Source organism: Homarus americanus, unplaced genomic scaffold (assembly GCF_018991925.1).
Source record: "Homarus americanus isolate GMGI-L3 unplaced genomic scaffold, GMGI_Hamer_2.0 scaffold45562, whole genome shotgun sequence".
Lineage (NCBI taxonomy): Eukaryota > Metazoa > Arthropoda > Malacostraca > Decapoda > Nephropidae > Homarus > Homarus americanus.
The window spans coordinates 14070082-14089551 of record NW_024744839.1 but is presented as its reverse complement, the minus strand read 5'-3'; the positions used below and the strand labels follow the sequence as shown (position 1 = coordinate 14089551).

Genomic DNA, 19470 nt, shown 5'->3' with positions numbered 1-19470 from the left:
CCATTCAAGTTCACATTGGTGTTATATGGGCAGTGCAGGTATATTAAACTAAGTTCATTTAACATACAGGTAAAATAAAACGAAAACTGATAAAAGTTTCTATCCATTGAGGTCCTTAATTGGGTTTAGAATGATAAATCAATTAACAACATGGTTGATAGATTTTGAACATTTTAGTTAAGATAATATACAGTATCTGTCCTGATGGTAGCCCTCTGCCGATCAGTATACCTCATGGATGTAGCTGAATGTTTTTTGTTCGATATTTTCATGGCTTTTGATTTGTGCTGGTACACGGGCTGCTTGGGTTCTGAACACTTAAGTTAAGGCTTTTCTTGGCGGAGCCCTGGAGGGGTGAGACAGAGAAAGAAAGAAAGAATGATGCTTTACGTGGTATGTAGAGGGGGAATGCCGGTGAGTTGCCAAATTGTGCTTTTTGTTTATGATTCCTAGTGGCGGTGGAGCCGTGAGGGTTGCGGCCGCCGCTGTCTGGCTTAGGGCTGACTGAGCTAGGCAGTATGACTGAGGCAGTGGTCGTAGGTGGATGTGTTGCGCGTGTTGGAGCGGATACTGGCTTTATTGTTGATTTCTATCCCTTTCCTCCCCCATTTCTCGATTTTTTCTTTCGTCCACGCTCTTTTACGGTAAGATTTTTTTGTTTAATATTTCTTTGCATATTTGCAAATGATTGGACCATGTTTATATATCCTGTCAGTTGTGAACGTGCTTCAAAGTGGGGACTACACTCATGCACATACTGTATATACATCTTACTCTTCAGTACTTCCTAGAAACGTGGCCACACTGTTATGCTATTTTGTAAGAGTGTACAGTACTGAGTGTCTCACCAAGCTCTCCTTGTTGCACCATCTCCAGTGTTTAGCTGACCCTGGGTTATTTTTTTTTTATTCACCAGAGAGAACACCAGTTACATGTGATGGTAATGAGTTATATTTCTGGAACTATTTTGAGGAAGAACCAGTACTCACGTGACATAGGGTGTAAGTTGTGTGTACCTGGCTGTTGGCACTGTGGTTAGTAACACCTGGCTGTTGGCACTGTGGTTAGTAACACCTGGCTGTTGGCACTGTGGTTAGTTACACCTGGCTGTTGGCACTGTGGTTAGTAACACCTGGCTGTTGGCACTGTGGTTAGTAACACCTGGCTGTTGGCACTGTGGTTAGTAACACCTGGCTGTTGGCACTGTGGTTAGTAACACCTGGCTGTTGGCACTGTGGTTAGTTACACCTGGGTGTTGGCACTATGGTTAGTAACACCTGGCTGTTGGCACTGTGGTTAGTAACACCTGGCTGTTGGCACTGTGGTTAGTTACACCTGAGTGAGTAATAGCACTGTGGTTAGTTGTACCTGGAGTGTTGGCACTGTGGTTAGTTACACCTGAGTGATAGCACTGTGGTTGAATTTGCACCTGGGTGTTGGCACTGTGGTTAGTTACACCCACAGTGATAGCACTGTGGTTAGTTGCACCTGGGTGTTGGCACTGTGGTTGAATTACACCTGGTGTTGGCACTGTGGTTGAATTACACCTGAGAGTGATGCTTTTCAATGGTTAGATTGCACCTGGGTGTTGGCACTGTGGTTGAATTTACACCTGAGTGATGGCTTTCATGAGTTGGGTTGCACCTGGGTGTTGGCTTTCAATGGTTAAGTTACACCTGAGTGTTGACACTGTGCTTAGTTGCACCCTGGGTGTTGGCACTGTGGTTAGTTGTGTACCTGGGTGTTGGCACTGTGGTTAGTTGTACCTGGGTGTTGCTGTGGTTAGTTACACCTGGTGTGTGTAGCACTGTGGTTAGTTGCACCTGAGTGTTGGCACTGTAGTAACACTTGGGTGGTGTCACTGCAGTAACACCTGGATGTTGACCTGTAGTAACACCTGGGTGTTGGTACTGTAGTAACACCTGGGTGTTGGCACTGTGTAGTAACATTGGGTGTTGGTATTGTGTAGTAACACCTGGGTGTTGGCACTGCAGTAACACCTGGGTGTTGTCACTGTAGTAACACCTGGGTGTTGGTACTGTAGTAACACCTGGGTGTTGGTACTGTAGTAACACCTGGGTGTTGGCATAGTAACACCTGGGTGTTGTGCTATGTAGTCACACCTGGGTGTTGCCACTGTAGTAAGTCGTGGTATTGGTACTATGTAGTAAAACTGGGTGTTGGTACTGTGTGTACTCACTGGGTGTTGCCAGTGTGTAGTAACATCTGGGTGTTGGCATTGTGTAGTAACACTGGGTGTGGTACTGTGTACTAACTCTAGGTGTTGCTACTGTGTAGTAACACGTGGGTGTTGGCACTGTGTAACATGGGTGTTGGCATTGTGTAGTAACACTGGGTGTTGGTACTGTGTACTAACTCTAGGTGTTGCTACTGTGTAACATGGGTGTTGGCACTGTGTAGTAACACATGGGTGTTGGCACTGTAGTAACACCTGGGTGTTGGTACTGTAGTAACACCTGGGTGGTTAGTTACTGTAGTAACACTGCGTGTTGTTACTGTGTAGTAACACTGGTGTTGTTACTCTGTAACACTGGGTGTTGGCACTGTGTAGTAACACTGGGTGTTGGTACTGTAGTAACACGTGGGTGTTGGTACTGTGTAGTAACACGTGGGTGTTAGTATTGTAGTAACACTGGGTGTTGGTACTGTGTAGTAACACTGGGTGTTGGCACTGTGTAGTAACACGTGGGTGTTAGTATTGTAGTAACACTGAGCGTTGTTACTCTGTAATAACACTGGGTGTTGGCACTGTGTAGTAACACTGGGTGTTGGTACTGTAGTAACACGTGGGTGTTGGCACTGTGTAGTAACACGTGGGTGTTAGTATTGTAGTAACACTGGGTGTTGGTACTGTGTAGTAACACTGGGTGTTGGTACTGTAGTAACACGTGGGTGTTGGTACTGTGTAGTAACACTGGGTGTTGTTACTCTGTAATAACACTGGGTGTTGGCACTGTGTAGTAACAGGTGTTGGCACTGTTCAGTAACACTGGGTGTTGGTGCACATGTGTAACACGTGGGTTTTGGTACTGTGTAGTAACACTGGGTGTTGGCACTGTAGTAACACCTGGGTGTTGGCACTGTGTAGTAACACTGGGTGTTGGCATTTATAGATTACCGGGTGTTGGTACTGTGTAGTAACACTGGGTGTTGGTACTGTGTAGTAACACGTGGGTGTTGGCACTGTAGTAACACCTGGGTGTTGGTACTGTAGTAACACCTGGGTGTTGGTACTGTAGTAACACCTGGGTGTTGCCACTATATGCGTAACACCTGGGTGTTGGCACTGTAGTAACACCTGGGTGTTGGTACTGTAGTAACACCTGGGTGTTGCCACTGTGTAGTAAACATCTGGGTGTTGGCACTGTAGTAACACCTGGTGTTGGTACTGTGTAGTAACACCTGGGTGTTGGTACTAGTAACACCTGGGTGTTGGTACTGTAGTAACACTGGGTGTTGGCATTTTATAGTTACACCGGGTGTTGGTACTGTGTAGTAACACTGGGTGTTGGCACTTGTAGTAACACTGGTGTTGGCATTTTATAGTTACACCGGGTGTTGGTACTGTGTAGTAACACTGGGTGTTGGTACTTTGTAAACACTGGGTGTTGGCACTGTAGTAACACCTGGGTGTTGGCACTGTAGTAACACCTGGGTGTTGGTACTGTAGTAACACCTGGGTGTTGGCACTGTGTGTAGTAACACCTGGGTGTTGGCACTGTAGTAAACACCGGGTGTTGGTACTGTAGTAACACCTGGTGTTGCCGCAATAGTAACATCGGTGTTGCTGTAGTAACACCTGGGTGTTGGCACTGTAACACCTGGGTGTTGCACTGTAGTAACACCTGGGTGTTGGTACTGTAGTAACACCTGGGTGTTGCCACTGTGTAGTAACACCTGGGTGTTGGCACTGTAGTAACACCTGGGTGTTGGTACTGTAGTAACACTCGGTGTTGCCACTGTGTAGTAACATCTGGGTGTTGGCACTTAGTAACCTGGGTGTTGGTACTGTGTAACACCTGGGTGTTGGTACTGTAGTAACACCTGGGTGTTGGCACTTGTAGTAACACTGGGTGTTGGCATTTTATAATTACCGGGTGTTGGTACTGTGTAGTAACACTGGGTGTTGGCACTGTGTAGTAACACTGGGTGTTGGCATTTTATAGATTACACCGGGTGTTGGTACTGTTAGTAACACTGGGTGTTGGCACTGTGTGAAACACTGGAGTGTTGGCATTTTATAGTTACACCGGGTGTTGGTACTGTAGTAACACTGGGTGTTGGTACTTATAGTAACACTGGGTGTTGGCACTGTTAGTAACACCTGGGTGTTGGTACTGTAGTAACACGTGGGTGTTGGTACTGTGTAGTAACACTGGGTGTTGGTACTGTGTAGTAACACGTGGGTGTTAACAGTGTAATAACACTGGGTGTTGGCACTGTAGTAACACCTGGGTGTTGGCACTGTAGTAACACCTGGGTGTTGGCACTGTGTAGTAACACTGGGTGTTGGCATTTTATAGTTACACCGGGTGTTGGTACTGTGTAGTAACACTGGGTGTTGGTACTGTGTAGTAACACTGGGTGTTGGCACTGTAGTAACACCTGGGTGTTGGTACTGTAGTAACACCTGGGTGTTGGTACTGTAGTAACACCTGGGTGTTGCCACTGTGTAGTAACACCTGGGTGTTGGCACTGTAGTAACACCTGGGTGTTGGTACTGTAGTAACACCTGGGTGTTGCCACTGTGTAGTAACATCTGGGTGTTGGCACTGTAGTAACACCTGGGTGTTGGTACTGTGTAGTAACACCTGGGTGTTGGTACTGTAGTAACACCTGGGTGTTGGCACTGTAGTAACACCTGGGTGTTGGTACTGTAGTAACACCTGGGTGTTGCCACTGTGTAGTAACATCTGGGTGTTGGCACTGTGTAGTAACACGTGGGTATTGGTACTATGTAGTAAAACTGTGTGTTGGTACTGTGTAGTAACACTGGGTGTTGCCAGTGTGTAGTAAGATCTGGATGTTGGCATTGTGTAGTAACACTGGGTGTTGGTACTGTGTACTAGTACTAGGTGTTGCTACTGTGTAGTCACACTGGGTGTTGACACTGTGTAGTAACACGTGGGTGTTGGCACTGTGTAGTAACACTGGGTGTTGGCACTGTAGTAACACCTGGGTGTTGGTACTGTAGTAACACTGGGTGCTGGTACTGTGTAGTAACACGTGGGTGTTGGTACTGTGTAGTAACACTGGGTGTTGGTACTATGTAGTGACACTGGAGTGTTGTTACTGTGTAGTAACATAGGTGTTGTTACTCTGTAATAACACTGGGTGTTAGCACTGTGTTGTAACATGGAGTGTTGGCACTGTGTAGTAACACTGGAGTGTTGGTGCTGTGCAGTAACAGGTGTTGGAACTGTGTACTAACACTACGTGTTGCTACTGTATGTAACACGTGGAGTGTTGGCACTGTGTAGTAACACTGGAGTGTTGGCACTGTATAGTAAAACTTCAGGTTTTACTGGCACTGTGTAGTAACACTGGGTGTTGGCACTGTTCAGTAACACTTGGTGTTGGTACTGTAGTAAAACTGGGTTTGGCACTGTGTAGTAACACTGGGTGTTGGCATATTATAGTACCACTGGGTGGTAATTTGCCATTCAGTAACACTGGGTGTTGGTACTGTGTAAGTAACACTGGGTGTTGGCACTGTGTCGTAACACTGGGTGTTGGTACTGTAATGGCTGCGTGGGTGTTAGCACTGTCGCTTGCACTGGGTGTTGGTACTGTAGTAACACTTGGTGTTGTTACTGTGTAGTAACACTGGGTGTTGGCACTGCAGTAACACTTGTTGTTGGTACTGTGTAGTAACACGTGCGTGTTGTTACTGTGTAGTAACACTGGGTGTTTGCACTGTGTAGTAACACTGAGTGTTGTTACTGTGCAGTAACTCTGGGTGTTGGCACTGTCTAGTAACACTAGCATTTGGCACTGTGTAGTAACACTTGGTGTTGGCACTGTCGTAACACTGGGTGTTGGTACTGTAGTAACACTGGGTGTTGGTACTGTAGTATCACTGGGTGTTGGCACTGTAGTATCACATGGGTGCTGTTACTGTGTAGTATCACCTGGATGTTGGCACTGTGTAGTAACACTGGGCGTTGGTACTGTGTAGTAACACTGGGTGTTGGCACTGTGTAATAACACTGGGTGTTGGTACTGTGTAGTAACACTGGGTGTTGGCACTGTAGTATCACATGGGTGCTGTTACTGTGTAGTATCACCTGGATGTTGGTACTGTGTAGTAACACTGGGCGTTGGTACTGTGTAGTAACACACGGGTGTTGGTACTGTGTAGTAACACGTGGGTGTTGGTACTGTAGTAACACTGGGTGTTGGCACTTTGTAGTAACACTGGGTGTTGGCACTGTAGTATCACATGGGTGCTGTTACTGTGTAGTATCACTGTTGTTGGCACTGTGTGGTAACACTGGGTGTTGGTACTGTACACCTGGGTAGTAGTAACACTGGTGTGGCACTGTAGTAACACTAGGTGTTGGTACTGTGTAGTAACACGTGGGTGTTGGGTAGTAACACTGGGTGTTGGTACTGTGTAGTAACACTGGGTGTTGGCACTGTGTAGTAACACTGGGTGTTGCACTGTGTAGTAACACTGGGTGTTGGCAATGTGTAGTAACACTGGTGTTGTTACTGTGTAGTAACACTGGGTGTTGGCACTGTGTAGTAACACGTGTGTGTTGTTACTGTGTAGTAACACTGGGTGTTTTCACTGTGTAGTAACACTGGGTGTTGTCACTGTGTAGTAACACGTGGGTGTTGGCACTGTGTAGTAACACTGGGTGTTGGCACTGTGTAGTAACACTGGGCGTTGGCACTGTAGTAACACTGGGTGTTGGCACTGTGTAGTAACACGTGGGTGTTGGCACTGAGTAGTAACACGTGGGTGTTGGCACTGTGTAGTAACACGTTGGTGTTGGCACTGTAATAACACTGGGTGTTGGTTCTGTGTAGTAACATATGGGTGTTGTCACTGTATTAACATGTGGATGTTGGCACTGTAGTAGCACTTGGTTGGCGGTACCGTACTGTTTTAACACCCAGGTAATTACAGTAGGCGGAGGGTATGCAGACTCTTGGCATCTTTTCTCAAAGGAGCAGGGGAGGATTCCCCCCCCCTCCCCCCCCCCAAGAAACAAAAAGTGACTTAATACCCCGTTTTTGTAAGTAAGATCTGCAAGAAATAAGGCTTCAAAAATCAATGGCAATAAGTGGCTTGTATTATCAGACCATACCAATAACTAGGGATGCACCAATACCCATTTTTTACCGATACCGATTAATCGGCCGACACCGATTCTCCTTATATACTTATTCCAGTCTGAAGTATAAGCTCTTACTCTAATCTGGTTTTATAGGAGAAAAGGTCCAACTAACCATACTACAAAGATTTTTATTGTGAAAACCCGTATATGGTTGGCCTGTCTAGACCATTCCAAAAGACTAAGTTGGATTAGTCCAGATTGGTCCAAACATGATCGCAAGAATATGCTGTATGTTAGAGCTCTACAGTATTACTACAAAATAAGGAGTTTAACTTAGCATGGTCAGAATATTTCTTATTTCCCCCCTGACTTACAGGACAAATACTGTATGTACAGTACGGTACCATTATCGGCTGATGATAATCTTATCGATACCGATTAAATCAGTAAAATATCCAATACTATCTGCTTGCCGATACTGATAAATCGGTGCATCCCTCCCAATAACTTCATGTATTCTTACAGTGACATGTTGATGTTACGGAATGTTAAAACTGTTTTTAATAGATGTCCCAGAGGAAGTTGTCAGTTCTCACCTTTCAAAATGCCCAACATGCTGGACCCTCCCTGTGATTTTAAATAACTCCCAGACCTTGGGCTTACTCCTCCCCTGTGGACGTGCTGAAATTAAAGCCCTGATATAGAGAGTGGAGTGTTAAAGAAGGAAGAGTTGAAGTGTATGTATTGGAATATTACACAAGATTATTGTGACTGTTAAGTTTCCACACTACTTTGATTACCTGTTGATCGTCATATTTGGCGTAACATGTTTGCGCACATTTAATTATTAGATGCAAAATATGGTGAATCTTATAGCTTTTAATTCATCGGCAACTCACAAAACAAAGTTCGGGTTTAAAAACTACGCTTTATTATCCTCAACTGTTCTGTTTTCAATGTGAATTATAAATAATAAATAATAATAAACGGTTTATTAATAGAGTTGCAGCCGGTGGCTGAAAATATACAAACTTACAGTGTGTGTGTGTGTGTGTGTGTGCAGTATTTCCTCGGAAACTTTACTGGTAGATTATACAGTAGTGTCTTAACAGTTGATCCACATTTTTATATAATGGTGCTTTAAGTCTTGTGGTGCAACGGCTGAGTGGATACAACATTCGCCTCCTGTCTTAAGACTCACATGTTCGATGTTTGAGCACTCCCAGTCCACCCAGCTGCAAATTGGTACCAAACTTCATAGCTGGGGAAGTAAAGGCGGTCGAGTGCAGTACCGGCCACGCTGCTTCCTTGTGTACTGAAGGTTTAGCGTACTACAGTGTGCTGTATCCACACTCCAAACAGTCCTTAACTGGCAATCAGGCGTGTGGGACCTACTGTACTTTAATGGCAACAATGAGAAGCAGTTTTGCACAAATATCAGTAGATTGAAGTGAAACGGTATGTTACTCATTTAGATGATTTCAATAGCTTGTACACTCGAGCAATATTCTTGCAGACTGATTATGCAAACTGGTTAAAATTCTAAACGCTCAGGCAAACTTATTACCCAGGCATTATTTATTAAACTTGGTATACACATTTGTTTGTATTTCATGAACAGCAAATGCATTATGAGTAAGATTCATGCTTACTAATTAGGCAATGTAGCGAGAGAGAGAGGATAATGACACGAGAGGAAGGGAGGGTGATGGTGGGATAGGGCGGGTAATGGTGTGAAAACGAGGGAGGGTAATTGTGGGAGAGGTGAGAGGAAGAAAGGGAGAGTGATGTTGAGAAAGAGAGAGGGGGGGAGTGATGGAGAGAGGGGGGGGGTGAGGAAGTGTGGGAGAAGAGAGTGATAGAGGAAGGGAGGGAGAGAGGGGAAGGGGAGTAGTGGATGGAGTAAGTGAATGGGAGTGAGGGAGGGGAGGAAAGGAAGGGGGACGAGTAGTAGTGATGGAGGGGGAAATGAGGTGTAGTGAGGGAGGAATGGAAGGAGGGGTAGTAATGGAGGGAGGGTGCCTGGGTGATCAAGATGTTCCCCGGGTGAGTCACCACACAGGGTCTGAGTTGCCAGAGGGGACGACTGTCACCAGGAGAGAGAACTCTCCACTGTATCCACTCCTCATCCCGGCCCCATATGGATGTAGGTGTAATAATAATAATAATAATTAGCGGTTTATTAAAAGAACATGACAGCCAGAAGGATGTGTGTGTAAGAGGAAAATAAATATGTACATCTGTGTATACAAGAACAAATTGCCGTAACAATACGTATTTTATATCATTATTATTATTATTAATATTATTAACTCAGTGTGCATGTAACACTGGAAGGATGATTGAAGTGATGGAGGTAGCCGGGAGTGGAGGAGTTAGTGATGGTTAAGTGAGTGTGATGCAGGAAGTGGAGGCAAGAGCGGATGTAGCGGCACCACTCATTCACTCACCAGCCACCCATGAGGTAGACCAGGCTAGTAAAGTCTCCAGCATGTTAGTAAACTTCACATAAAACTAGTTGCTGTCTGCGGCAAGTTCAAATTCATTCACCACTCACCATCACATGCCACCACCACCATCATCACATGTCACTACCAACACCACACGCCGCCACCACCACCACCACCACCATCATCCATCATCATGCCACTACCACCACCACTACCACCATCATCACATGTCACTACCACCATCACACGCCACCACCACATCATCACACACCACCACGCGCCACCACCACCACCACCATCGTCACATGCCACTACCACCACACGCCACCACCACCATCACATACCAGCCAGTACCACCACCACGAGCCACCACCACACGCCACTACCACCACCACACGCCACCACCACACGCCACCACCACCACACGCCACCATCATCATCACGTGCCACAACCACCACCATCACATGCCACTACCACCACCACACGCCACCACCACCACCACACGCCACCACCACCACCATCACATGCCACAACCACCACCATCACATGCCACAACCACCACCACATGCCGCCACCACCACATACTGCCACCACTATATCGAAAAAAAAGCGTTTATGTTGAAGAGTCTCAAACAAGATGTTCCTTCCTCTGAACTGGTAAACAAACTGACGCCAAGCTTGGTGTGTTGAGTGGCTGTTTGGCGCGCAAAAAACTAGTTTCCTGTACTTCAGTTATGTTCAATAATTGTTGAAATGACTATAAAAATTAATATAAAACTTTTAAAATTATTGAATAGTACAACCTTCTTGATATTTACTAAAATGGTAAGGAATTTAAGCCCTAAAACCGATTACTGTATTGGCGGACTAATACTACAGCTGCTGGGCAGCCAAATGCAGGCGAAAACATGCTGGAAAAAATTCGTAAGGAATTCGTTAACCGAGGGTTTGCTCGTTAACCGAAGTGAAGAATATTATGAAAGGTAATTCGTTAACCGAAATTTCGTTGACCGAGGCGCTCGTTAACCGAGGGATCACTGTATACATAAATTACAGTGGAATTGAAAAACATAAGTATAATGGGGAGCAGTACAACATGGGTTGTGCAGTAATAAGGTTGAACAAGAGGACAGAGCTGTCAGGATTATGTTTAGTTGGCAACTATGTTTATTGCAATGGTGATTGCTTATCTATTTACATGATAATTTTCGATAAAACGGTTTTGGTGGTACAATAAAAGCAGGTACTGTAAATATAGTAAGTGTTACAAGAAATATTAATACCTAGACAATAGATATTTTTTAAGAGATTTATAGGAAGGGAGCGTAGTCTTTGCTCGGATGGGTGGGGGTAAGTTGTTCCATACCTTCACACCGTGATATTTTATGGAGGTCTGGGACTGAGAGGAGTGCATGGAGGGTGGTCTTAGTAGCTCTGGGTGCCTTAAGTTGTATCCCTGATTATTCTGGAACTGGAAATAATTATTGTCAAGCAACTGATTGATAGATTTGTAAACAAAGAGGGCATAACAGTAGGTGTTAATATCTTCGAATTTTAACATTTTCAATTAAGTAAATTTTTCGTTAGTGTGATCTGGTTTTTTTTTGAAGTAGGTCATTGTCTGTGCAACTCTCTTTTGTGCAGTAACCAGAGATTGTGTTTTTGAAGAACCAGAGGCCCCCCATAGTGTGTGACAGTGTATTAGGTGTTGGTAAACAAGCTCATGATAGATTTCTTTCATTGCTGTGAGAGTGAGTGACTTGTCGAGTGTGATACATGATCCCACACTGTTTATTGACTTTACTGTGAATGGCTTGTATGTGGTTTCTCCGGTTAAGCTTCTCATCAACAATAACTCCGAGGAATTTAGTATTTTGCTCGCGTTTGAGGACTATATTACCAAGGTACAGGGGGTCCAAGTCTGGGGGTAAGTTTTTCCTTCTGTGAAAGATCGTGTAGTGGGTTTTCTCAAGGTTTAAGGTCAGTTTATTACGTATTACCCAGGTCCTGACTTTAGTCAATTCAGTTTTCATAGTTCTCATCAAGGAATGGAGGTCTGAGTTGCTGGCATAGAAATTACTATCGTCTGCAAATAAGTTGTATTTTATGAGTGTGCTGGCATGGACTATGTCGTTTATGTACAACAAAAACAGTACTGGACTGAGAATGGAACCTTGGGGGACGCCATACAAGATTGGCGAGGAGTCAGATGGGTGATTATTATAGCAGACATACTGCATCCTGTTGGACAGATATGAGGTAAACCAATTGTGGGACAGGCCCCCTAACGCCGTAATGTTCAAGCTTTGAAAGGAGGATGGTATGGTCGACAGTATCGAAGGCTTTAGAGAGGTCCAAGAAGATACCGTTAGTTAACTGACTGTCATCAAAGGAATTTAAGATGTCATTAGTAAAGGATAGCAGAGCACTCTCAGTCGACCTTTTCTCGCTCTAAATCCAAACTGGGAGTCTGTAAAGATGTTATTGGCATTGCAGAAGGAATTTAGTCTACTACATGTTAGCTTTTCCAGTATCTTACTCAAGGCTGGGAGGACTGATATGGGGCGGTAATTCTTGAAGAGACCTTTGTCCCCAGATTTTTTATATGCTGGGTGAACTTTAGCAATTTTCAGTTTATCCGGAAAGACACCACTAGTGAAGGAGGAGATACAAATGTGGAGGAGAACATGTAGTAATAAGTGGGCTACTTTCTAAATGATGCTCATTGGTATATTGTCTTCGCCTGCTGCTGCATCTTTGGACATTTTTATGATGGCCAGTAATTCATCTGCTGTGACGGGATAAGAACAGCTCGTTTTGCTGTCTGTTTTGCAGGTAAGCTCTAAATTCCTCATGGTAATCAGGGATGCTCTCTGCAAGATTTTTGCCAACATTAATAAAATATTCATTGAAGTGGTTGGCAATGGGGGAGGGATCCGTTACAACTGAATCATTTATCATAAAAGCTGAGTGGGGGGCCGAAGACTGAGTGTTCCTGTTCTGAATAGAATTGATGACATTCCAGGTTTTCTTACTGTCGCCTGATGCTGACTGGAGCTTATTTGTATAGTAGTTACGTCTGGCATTTCTAACTGCTTGAGTTACTCTGTTTCTAATACTTCGGTAAGCATCACCGAAAGTTATGGGGCCTTGTTGTCTACTCACTGCTTTATGTATCCACTACAGTGAGGGATACACACCCTGGGGCCTTGTTGTTTACTTACTGCCTAATGTATCCACTACAGCGAGTGATATGTATCCACTACAGTGAGGGATACACACCCTGGGGCCTTGTTGTTTACTTACTGCTTTATGTATCCACTACAGCAAGTGATACACATCCTGAGTCCTTGTTGTTTACTTACTTCATGATAATTGTCCACTACAGCAACACTATCAATTAATTCCTAAAAACAGAATAAAACTTTCAACAAATTCTCAAACTTAAGTCAAGGTCCAATTTCTTCACCTCCGTCACGTGGCATCAGGGACCACCATCTTGGAGGTGATGGTGGAGGCGGTGGGTTAGGGACCCTGTGTGAGTCGTTTCTAACGCTTATCTCAATACTGTCTGTTACCTACTTAATCTCTTCATGACTGCGGCGCCATCAGTTAGTGGATCGCCAGTATAGAAATCTTCCAATCCGTTATAGAAATCTTCCTATTCCCTTATAGAAATTTCCTTTCAATCCCTTATATAAATCTCTTGCCATCCTTTACAGACGTCGCCTTGGATTCCTAAGAGTAGATCTGCCTCAAGGTGCGGCTAACAGTGGTCCCCTTGTTATTGCGGCAAAGAACAAACGACTTTCCTCTTCAATCACACAACAAAGCAGTTGAAGATTTTAATTTTTTGGGGGGTCACCTATACCTCCCCCCAAGTTATTTTATTTGATGATTAAACACCTTAGCGCTATTGTAGGGGGGGTTGAGTTACCGCTTGGTTAGGTTTGGTTAAGTTACGTTGGGGGGAGGAAGTGACAGGACAGGGAGGGTGGAGGTGACAGTAAGAGGAGGGAGGGAGTGATTGGAGGACGGGGAGGGAGGAAGTGACAGAAGGACCGGTGAGGAGGAGAGAGAGGAGGGACAGAAGGACGGGAGGGTGGAGGAAGTGACAGAAGGACCGGTGAGGAGGGGAGGAGGGAGGGACAGAAGGACGGGGAGGGGGAGGAAGGACCGGTGAGGGAGGGAGGGAGGGAGGGACAGAAGGACGGAGAGGGTGGAGGAAGTGACGTGACAGAAGGATCGGTCAGAGGGGGGGGGAAGGAGTGACAAAGACGGAAGGATGGAGGGAGTGACAGAAGGACGGAGAGGAAGGAGAGTGACAGAAGGTTAGGGGAGGAGAGGGAGGACGGGGGAGGGAGGGAGTGACAAAAGGACGGGGAGGAAGGAGGAAGTGGCAGAAGGGGGGGAGGGATGGAGGGAGTGAGAGGAGGACGGGGAGAGAGGGAGAGAGTGACAAAAGGACGGGGAGGAAGGGGGGAGTGACAGAAGGGTGGGGAGGATGGAAGTAACGGACGGGGAGGAATGGAGGGAGTAACAGGACAGGGATGGGGGAGGGAGGGAGTGACGTAAGGACGGGGAGGGAGGGAGTGACGTGAGGGCGGGGGGGAGGGAATGACAGGAGAACAGGGAGGGAAGAAGGGAGTGACGATTTTTTATTTTGATTTTGCCGCTTGCAGCGGCTACTTTATTGTGCACCCCACACTCATCCTGTGAGCGGTAGCGCAAAAGGATTACAGAGTAGGGTTTACAAAGGGTCATAATAATTAACCCCCGTTGTCAGGATATTATGGCACTGAATGTTACACAGCATTTCATTTACATTATTTGTTTAGTTCTATACATAAAGGGTAACTTATTCACAAATGCGTGAGTACAGGCGTGTGAGGCAGTATGTCTGGCCTCACACTTTGTTATTCACATTTACGTGAGAGGTATTCAAGCACATTGCGTATTTGGTTCTGTACATGAGAATTGATGTAGTTACTAAGTGCAAAAAAGTGGATACAATCTTAATATGTCGGCTATCTTGCCATTAGAGATGAAGTGTTGTGCCATTTCACACACAGTGTGCTTGGACCTGTCCCTAAAAGGTTCTATCTTCACACAGTCGAGGACGTAGTGTTCAAGTGTGTGGCCATATGTATGGCCACACACTTTACATTTAGTTTTGTTTACATCTGCTTGAGGAACATACTGCCAAAGGTACTTATATCCTAACCTTAATCTAGCGGTTACAACATCTTGTAATCTAGTGATCTTGTTCCTTGCTCCATATACGTGTTTCACTTGATACATCTCATCATGGTAACCTATGGATCGACTAGTGCCTGTTTGCACTTGTCTACTTGCGTCAAACTCATCAATAAGTTCTTTCTTAATTTCAGTTTTAAGGGTTCTTTTTGACAGACCCAAATTTTATTCAACGGTGTCTTTGTTAGACAAGAGTTTGGCGAGGGCATCAACTCTGTCATGTTTTTTGAGGCCTATGTGAGAGGGGATCCACAACAGTTTGACCCTAACACCTCGGTCAACAAGGCACGCATATTTGTTTCTGGCTTCAGAGACAAGAGCGTGACAACCTGAGTCGAGGGTACCAAGGGCAAGTAGTGAGGATAGAGAGTCAGTGATGATGAGACTGTCAGTAACAGTGGTTTCAATGAATTTAATAGCTGTGAGTATGGCATCTAATTCAGTTTGTAGAGTGGATGCCCAGTTGTTAATTCTAACTCCTTTCTCAATTATATTACCGTCAGGTTGAGTCACAACAATAGCACTTCCAGCCCTACCACAGGCGGTTTTTAGAGATCCATCAGTGTAGATGGTCTGTGTGATATTATCATCAGTCTGTAGAGTGTGTATGTGTTCAAGAGCTCTCAATTTGGCAGTGTGTTGGAGATAAATGCTTTGTATAATTAATTTTTTAGGCGGATACGTCGGTATTGTGATATCGAAGGGAACTGTCCGCCAGGGTGGCAGGAAGCGCTGTTGTGTCTCAACTTTGTACAGGTGGTCTAGTCCAAACATCTTCATATGTGTAGCTGTAGTTTGGATCCATTTAGACTCAGTAGTCCCATGGTTCATACATTCTAGCAATTTTAAGGAGGGAGGGAGGGGGTGACAGAAGGACAGGGAGGGATGAAGTGACAGGAGGTAGGTAAGAGCGCCACCACACTAGGCTGTCAACTCCTTCAGTAGCGTAATATTTCTAAAATGACTTTATCATGTTTGTGACACGACCAGTGAAAAGACCTCACAAGGGGTGTGGTGTGTGGCCTTCCTGTGAGTTGCTCGGTAAAGATGGCAAGGATCACCTGAAGATTAGGCATCCTATCATATATCACGCTAATCTAACCTAATTCAATCCCTTTCACCAGGTAGCTGTAGGGATGTTTAATCTTCAGGTGGAATTAGCTGAGGTGCCGAATCTACACAGGTGATTCGAGTACTCATATTGAACTCTCTCATCTCCAAGTTATTTCTTCGATGTTTTATATTGATTTTTAGCAAAGCGAACTTTTCAAACTAATATTTTTGTATATATCGAAGGTAGTCGTTAATAGTTACATAATCGTGTACAATGAATAACATGCATTAGGGTGACATTATTCAGAGCAAGGTAGACGTGGTTGTGTTGGCTACCTCCTTGGTGAACATATCCCAGGGCGGTGTACTGTACACAGTAAGTGAGGCCAGTAGCTCCTCATGTCACCACTAACACGTTGACATTATATACAATTTGAAGGATGCGGGCGATGGTTGCTGGTAAGATGATCACTGAGGGTGGTGGTGGTTGTTGGTGGAAGGATCACCCAGGGTGGAGGTTGTTGGTGGAAGGATCACCCAGGATGGTGGTTGTTGGTAAGAGGATCACCCAGGGTGGTGGTGGTTGGTGGAAGGATCACCCAGGGTGGTGGTGGTTGTTAGTGGAAGAATCACCCAGGGTGCTGGTGGTTGTTGGTAAGATGATCACCCAGGGTGGTGGTGGTTGTTGGTGGAAGGATCACCCAGGGTGGTGGTTGTTGGTAAGATGATTACTGAGGGTGGTGGTGGTTGTTGGTAGAAGGATCACCCAGAGTGGTGGTTGATGGTGGAAGGATCACCTAGGGTGGTGGTGGTTGTTGGTGGAAGGATCACCCAGGGTGGTGGTTGTTGGTAAGATGATTACTGAGGGTGGTGGTGGTTGTTGGTAGAAGGATCACCCAGGTGGTGGTTGATGGTGGAAGGATCACCTGGGGTGGTGGTGGTTGTTGGTGGAAGGATCACCCAGGGTGGTGGTGGTTGTTGGTGGAAGGATCACCTAGGGTGGTGGTTGTTGGTGGAAGGATCACCCAGGGTGGTGGTTGTTTGGTGGAAGGATCACCCAGGGTGGTGGTGGTTGTTGGTGGAAGGATCACCTAGGGTGGTGGTTGTTGGTGGAAGGATCACCCAGGGTGGTGGTTGTTAGTGGAAGAGATCACCCAGGGTGGTGGTGGTTGTTGGTGGAAGGATCACCTAGGGTGGTGGTTGTTGGTGGAAGGATCACCCAGGGTGGTGGTGGTTGTTGGTGGAAGGATCACCTAGGGTGGTGGTTGTTGGTGGAAGGATCTCACACCCAGGGTGGAAAGGATCACCCAGGGTGGTGGTTGTTGGTGGAAGGATCACCTGGGGTGGAGGGGTGGTAGTTGTTGTGGAAGGATCACCCAGGTGGTGGTTGTTGGTGGAAGGATCACCTAGGGTGGTGGTTGTTGGTGGAAGGGGTGGTGGTTCACCCAGGGTGGTGGTTGTTGGTGGAAGGATCACTGAGCACCCAGGGTGGTGGTTGTTGGTGGGAAGGATCACCCAGGTGGTGGTGGTTGTTGGTGGAAGGATCACCCAGGTTGTTGGTGGAAGGATCACCCAGGTTGGTTGTTGGTGGAAGGATCACCTAGGGTGGTGGTTGTTGGTGGAAGGATCACCCCAGGGTGGTGGTTGTTAGTGGAAAGGATCACCCAGGGTGGTGGTTGTTGGTGGAAGGATCACCTAGGTTGGTGGTTGTTGGTGGAAGGATCACCCAGGGTGGTGGTTGTTGGTGGAAGGATCACCCAGGGTGGTGGTTGTTGGTGGAAGGATCACCCAGGGTGGTTGTTGTGAAATGTCACCAGTGGGTGGTGGTTGTTGGTGAAAAGGATCACCCAGGGTGGTGGTTGTTGGTGGGAAGGATCACCCAGAGGTGGTTGTTGGTGCACCTAGGGTGGTGGTTGTTGGTGGAAGGATCACCCAGGGTGGTGGTTGTTGGTGGAAGGATCACCCAGGGTGGTGGTTGTTGGTGGAAGGATCCCACCCATGGTGGTGGTTGTTAGTGGAAGGATCACCTTGGGTGGTGGTGGTTGTTGGTGGAAGGATCACCTAGGGTGGTGGTTGTTGGTGGAAGGATCACCCAGGGTGGTGGTTGTTGGTGAAGGATCACCCAGGGTGGTGGTGGTTGTTGGTGGAAGGATCAAATTAGGTGGTGGTTGTTGGTGGGAAGGATCACCCAGGGTGGTGGTTGTTGGTGGAAGGATCACCCAGGGTGGTGGTTGTTGGTGGAAGGATCACCCAGGGTGGTGGTTGTTGGTAAGATGATCACCCAGGGGTGGTGGTGGTGGTTGGTGGAAAGGATCACCCAGGGTGGTGGTTGTTGGTGGAAGATGATCACCCGTTGGTGGTTGTTGGTGGAAGGATCACCCAGGGTGGTGGTGGTTGTTGGTGATGATCACCCAGGGGTGGTGGTGGTTGGTAGATGATCAACCTGGTGGGTGGTGGTGGTGGTTGGTGGGAAGGATCACCCAGGGTGGTGGTTGTTGGTGGAAGGATCACCCAGGGTGGTGGTTGTTGGTGGAAGGATCACCCAGGGTGGTGGTGGCTGTTGGGGAAGGTGGTGGTTGTTGGGAAGGATTTTGCCTTGAATCACCCAGGTGGTGGTGGTTGTTGGAATGGAAAGGGATCACCTAGGGTGGTGGTTGGTTGGTGGAAGGATCACCTGGGTGGTGGTTGTTGGTAGGTCACCCAGGGTGGGTGGTGGTTGTTGGTGGAAGGATCACCTAGGGTGGTGGTTGATCACCCAGGGTGGTGGAAGGATCACCCAGGGTGGTGGTTGTTGGTGGAAGGATCACCCAGGGTGGTGGTTGTTGGTGGAAGGATCACCCAGGGGTGGTGGTTGTTAAGATGATCACCCAGGGTGGTGGTGGTGGTTGGTGGTGGTTGGTATCACCCAGGGTGGTGGTGGTTGGTAAGATGATCCCAGGGTGGTGGTGGTTGTGGTGGTTGTTGGTGGAAGGATCACCCAGGTGGTGGTGGTTGTTGGTAAGATGATCACCCAGGGGTGGTGGTGGTGGTTGGTGGTGTAAGATGATCACCCAGGGGTTGGTGGTTGTTGGTGGTTGTTGGGATCACCCAGGGGAAGCTGGAAGGATCACCCAGGGTGGTGGTTGTTGGTAAGGTTGAAGTGATGATCACCCAGGGTGGTGGTGGTGGTTGTTGGTAGATGATCACCTGGTGGGTGGTGGTGGTTGTTGGTGGAAGATCACCCAGGTGGTGGTGGTGGTTGGTGAAGGATCAAGGATCACCCAGGGTGGTGGTGGTTGTTGTAAGATGATCAGGGTGGTGGTGGTTGTTGGTGGAAGCTGATCACCAAGATGATCACCCAGGGTGGTGGTGGTTGTTGGTGGACGGATCACCCAGGGTGGTGGTTGTTGGTAAGATGATCACC

The 19470-nt window shown here is 46.6% G+C and overlaps 1 protein-coding gene across 1 annotated transcript in view; it reads left to right on the top strand.

Moving 5' to 3' along the window:
- Positions 1 to 504: 504 nt before the first annotated feature.
- The window catches only part of LOC121878192 (neuronal migration protein doublecortin-like), a 142531-nt gene continuing 123565 nt past the window's right edge, over positions 505 to 19470 (top strand). Inside the window, exon 1 of the mRNA XM_042384236.1 lies at positions 505 to 644. The gene's annotated coding sequence lies outside the window, so the exon portion shown is untranslated. The remainder of the gene's footprint in view (positions 645 to 19470) is intronic.